Genomic DNA, 6000 nt, shown 5'->3' on the forward strand with positions numbered 1-6000 from the left:
AATAGACCCTTTCCCAACGGTTGTTCAACTTTCAGTTCATTCAATTCAATATTCATTTTCCGACACACAAGTTTAGTTTAATTGAATTGCAAATACCCACCTATTGGTTGCACATAAGCAATTGCGCAGTTGTAAAAACAAAGAGTAGCCAAGACCCACTTTCAGCGATTTTCTTTAGTCGTAAACAAAGATTTATATTATAAAGATCAAATTTCATTCGTGAGGTTCATTGGTTATCATCGAAAATAGACTCATTTCTCTGCAAGTTCCCGAGAGCGGAAAAGTAGGAGAAATATTTGAATATTTGTTTCCTCCATATTTAAGAATTCATCACGAGTTGAACACTTCACTCTGATACTTTAGGTTTTAGAAATTGTCAAGCAAATATGCACTCTTGGATTTATCTTGTGGATGATTACTACTGCAATTTTTAAATTCTACTTCTACGATATTGAAAGTCCGCATCGTACGGTGCAATAATCTACACTGCACTTCAAATCAATGTAGGTCAGTCACTTTCGTATAAGAAAGGAAAATCGTAGATGTTGATTCAAGAATCTAATTAAACGGTTAAGAAGTAATGGTAAAGTATTTATTCACTGTATAATCACGATATAATAGAGACAGTTATAGGTATAAGTATTGAAATAGAATCGCCTTGGCTTTCGTCGTTTTCTTATTCCCTGTAAGACTTGAAAGTTAATGTTCGACTGACGAAAAATATTTCTTCGTCAACGGTTCTGCCTACCGCGTTTGCTAATTATAAACACATGTGCCTAATCGAGTATGATGACAAATTATACGACATTGATGACGCATATACCTATGAAACGATTATCGCTTATGATTTTGATAGACTACAGCTAATACGAATATACATGTATAATTTTCAAGCGTGTTTTTCTGGCCAAACTATCTATGTTCACTACAAATACGGGTATTCGGTCACGTCTCAACTATTTTCCCGAACTAATGTATTTCCGAATTCCATGGTATCTAGCAGTCAGCATCGCCTCTCGTTAAACAAAAAAGACGAAACGACGATTAATAACACTAGTAGATAAGCTCAAATTAACGATTAATACTCAAATGAATTACCTTCCTTATTATATACACAATTCACGTCACGTACACCAGTAGTAAACGTTATAACTAATCTTTATTCGCACCATCCCAGTATAAAAATAGCACTTCGCGTATAAAAACATATGCGATACCGTGTGACATGATGTATAGATTGTAGTTTACGAGTACAAAAATAGAACATTCACGATACTGTTGAAGGAAAAAATTCCAAAGTATGCCACGTGCAGAATAACGGTGCACCACCGAAGCAGTCCGATGCAGCAGTGATGGTTGGATAATTGGGGTGCACCTTCCGCAGGTGCCTGAGACCTGGAGGCGTGTTTTTTTAGGACCATATACCGGGTGATACGAAAGCGAAGTAGGGGAAAGTTGAAGCAGTGGATGGGTGTGCGTGAGCCTGTCCAAAACCATCTGTACAAAGTTCCGAAAGTGTGAATAGTTTCCGGACGAGACCGAATACACGCCGCCTTCTAAACGGTCATACCGTGCCGTTTTCATAAGAAGATTTTTAAGAAGCGATTTCGGCAATTGAGAAAAATTAGATGTGGTCCAATTACAAAACATTATGTGAATTATAAAAATGCGCAATTCTTATGTCATTCGTTTCAAGGATAAGGATGTAAAAGAATCCAATAAAGTTGGGAATACGGCTAATTTATTTGATGGCAAACCGTTAAATGCTCATTATGCTATCGCTGGACATTTTAATCGCACTCACTCAATTTATGATACATATGTGTATTATGTATAATATGATTTTATTATACCGCAGCAGCACGAAATACTTATAATTCTCGACACGTCTCACGCTATGTTTAACGACTACAAAGTATCAAATAATTAATTTGGATCCACAATGCACTGAAAACCTTGGATTAAAATGAAAACAAAAATCCCAACATAACATGATTTCCCGGGAAACAGCGATTTTAATCATCTAATCAGTAGACTGCAAAGCTGCAAAAATTCAGCAACGCTAGGAAAAACAACTTTAAAAGGAAAAACAAAAACACTGTTCATATACTCTGAATACGTATACCACCCAATGATGTGAAACTTGGTAATTACGAACACCTTCGGGACTGAAAATATCGTCCGTTATTGAGAAGTGTCCATTATTTAAAACAACATTAACGCGTTAATCGGGTTGCTGGAAATTCTTAGACTGACCGTTGTAAAGAGGTGTCCGTTATTGAAAGGTGTCCGTTAAGTGAAGTTTCACTGTACAGCGGTTATAGTTTTATCTTACCGAGATATGTTAATCGGGTTGATTTCCTATGTAAAAAGATCAAGCGATTGATAACACGCACTGACGACGATTGGATTGCAGTCAATAAATTCAATGGAATAAAATAGCAGTGTCAACCTTATTCCGTTACAGTCGGTATGCGTTGGTCTATTGCCAACGTAACACAATCGATTGTTTTGTTCGCAAGAATACAAAACAATAACCATTAGTGATGGAAAGTACATACAATGATCACTTCCGGAGGAGAGAAACTCAAGCTTAAGGGGGTGCCCTGGTCGATTTCGACGCGACGTATACATCAAATATCGGAGTCTACGTATCTCAAATACGAAACCGGGCTTAAGGCAGTAAACCCTGCGCCGATTGAAACCCGTTATAAAAAACGACACCTTACCTTAGTCGCTAGTAAAAATAGGGAGCCTCCAGACCCTTAACCATACACGAACGAGTTTTTTTGGTCTTCACAAGATCACAGCCATTTTATTGTACTTATTAACAATCCGAAAACTAAGTGGAACTATAAAACCGTAGTGCTGTATTATATACAAGAGTGAGCGGCGAAGGACGTGTTGCTGCTCTTGAGAGCAGCGAACAGCAACTGTCCGGTCAGTCCTCGCGGCGGCTTGGAAGTCCAACCACCTCCGTTTAACGTTGCATCGTACTTTTGCTTATGCCTAATTACGTCTCCCACGCTCATCGTTTGCGCCATACAAAACGGGCGGAAAATCCACTCACAAGCTCTGTCCATTCGTAACACATAATTATACAAACGTTTATCGTCCTCGGACGGTTACTCTTGTGTAACATAAGAATGACGCTCAAGTTCCTCTCGAAAATTGGAGAAAAGTCTGACAATGAATATGTTATGATATATAACAGAATCTGACGAACTTGAACGAAATACTGAACCGTCCTTACTCCTCGATCCTCGACCACATGCCAATCGTTTTTGGCATATCCGCGTTGAGCTTCTCTAGTCACAGAAGTAGACAAACCGAGACGCGGACTCGCCTAGTAGACTAATTCGTCAATTGAACGTGCACAGAAAGAACGGTCAAGTGGAGAGAGATGCGATGAAGTGGCATATTGACATTCATCGTGCAGTTCTGTATTATTCTATTCTGCATGCAGTACACGTATCAGAATATTGAACGTGCAATCTTGAGGAATGTTATCGGCACAACCATCAGATTTTCTCAATTCCGCGGTCATTACCGAGCAGGGTTCCTTGCATTTCGAAGGCTGTTGTATGAGTGACCGGAAAATGTGACTCGCCGACATTTTTATACACCATGAAAATATGTTTTCGATTTCAGCCAGACTCGAGGCGTTGCGTTGTTAATATACGAATGAAACCGCGATGGGAATGCAAATTTGTACACGGAATAATAAGGCAATATCGTGATTTACTGTCGGCTTGAGTGTTGCTGTTTTTTTATAAGCCAATTCCGCTCACCTTCGGTTCGGAAAACAAACCGACATAATTGAAATCAGACTATATAGACGATGTTTTTAAACAACAGCATAGTTGGGAATATGTTTTCTAATCTGTCTTTGCAAAGACAAAGTATCGGAAACTTTTACACGGCTTACCGCCGACACGGAAAAGTGCTTGTTATTATGGGTGCTTATCTGCTCTTCGGCTGAGATACAAGTAACGTATGAATGTGGTTGCAGTTGAACTTTAACCTCCAACTCCACAGAATAAATATCAACAGAGCTCCGTGCTATCTTACCATATTCAACGAATCTTTCATGTCAAGTTAGACGAGCGACGCGATCGTGTTTTGTGTATCCTTCACCCAATCAATTTTGCATTAACAAAATGTTTGATTTTTTTATCGTAGCGTTTCTCTAAGCAGACATATACATTCTCAACTATGAAATTCAAGGTCATTCTCAATGAAACACTGTTAGCAGAAGAATAGATTTTTAACAATTTCTGTTTCCACACTTGGTCAGGGTTATCTTTGGGGATTATTTCCACAGATCGACACATTCAGATCAACACCTTTGATATGCATCATATACTGCATATCAAAGGTGTTCATTTGAATGTCAAAATCAATATACAATATATATGACATGCATCATATATTCATATAACATCGGCATACTGATTATAGCCGATAAGATATGATTTTATCAGCTATTGTCCAGTTTCTCCATGCTCTACTCGCAGTTGAAGAATTGACCAATCGACCCAGCCATTCACAGCGGATGTCAATCAATTCCTCTATACGTAAGTTGACTTCAGATTTGTAAATTCTGATCCCTTATTGTTAGTGGACAAAAAAGGGCCAAACAGCAAGCTATATACCTACTTCCTTCTTACAGCAAGAAGAGAATTCGGAATGAATACCGAAAAAGGACAAAACTAATACGACGATGCTGCAGTCGCGAACAAGTTCTTGTGAATGCAAAAAAATTTGACCTAATTCACTGTATTAAAAATTAATCGACGTGCTATGCGTTGACACACTTCACCTTGGCCTCAAGTTCGACATGATTGCGTTACATTCAAATATCCAATCACCGAACGAAGAAATTCAGTTGACTCGATTATTTATAAACTGATATCGTAGCGACGTCAGAAGGTGGGGCGATACGAGAAAGGACTCATGTTTCAGATCTGGCGATTTATTCGTTTTTTTACTTTCGACCATTTGTTGTCGCTTACGGAATTCAACCTTGATACACCTCCCCACTGACTTTGACCGCATCGGCACGCAGATTACTGGATTCACGAGGTTTAAATCAGTATAAAGAAGCAAAAGATTGATACGGGATATGGTGTACGAAAATAAGAAAAGACTTGCACGCTACATATTCACGAATTGTTGATTCATGGCTATTTGCAGCAAGTAATACCCACGAAATTTATATGACATATTGTTCATACAGATAAACACAAATCATTTTTCCTAAATCTTTCCCAAAACATACCCAAGCAGCAAGTCAGATTACCGTACAAACAGCTATTTCAAGAATTTTGTTTTATTCTAAAGACGCTGTATGATGGGATTGTTCTCAATGTTGCCTACAATATACGTATGAGATTACACTTTCTGTAAATTCTCATTTTGTTTGCTACTTATTGTGTAACTTGATCTTACGTATCCAGAGCCTGCTTATCATCAAACCTCTGCTTTTATGTAACAGTATAACATCAAGCGACATCAGTGATTCGGGAAACCGTCACTCGATGATCACCCCACGTACTATCAATAGTGTCACTATGAAACCACTGATCGCCTACTTCTTCAGAGTTACTATTATCTATTCGGAAACAATCCCCACCACTTGAACGACCAACTTTAATTTAAACACAAACACCTCAAAATCAAACGCTTCCAAAATATTCACAAGTCGGTTAACTGTACCGGGAAAAGTTGAGGGAACCGCAATAGCGATCGCAGCCTGCGTCTTAACTTGGATTGAATCAATCTTTGATTTCTTCGAGCAATCAAATGTTCGGTTTCATATGAACTGGCACGTCGTCATTGCAACGACTACGTCCTTGTCGTTAAATGGGGATGGATTGAACAAGCTCGTTGTCAACGTACGATTGGAGGATGAGATATTTTTTTCATTTTACCGCAATGTAAGATATTGTGTAATCTATATAAGTTAATATTCTGATTGCGAAAATTCTGATTTGCGAT

This window comes from Neodiprion lecontei, chromosome 3, assembly GCF_021901455.1.
Source record: "Neodiprion lecontei isolate iyNeoLeco1 chromosome 3, iyNeoLeco1.1, whole genome shotgun sequence".
NCBI lineage: Eukaryota > Metazoa > Arthropoda > Insecta > Hymenoptera > Diprionidae > Neodiprion > Neodiprion lecontei.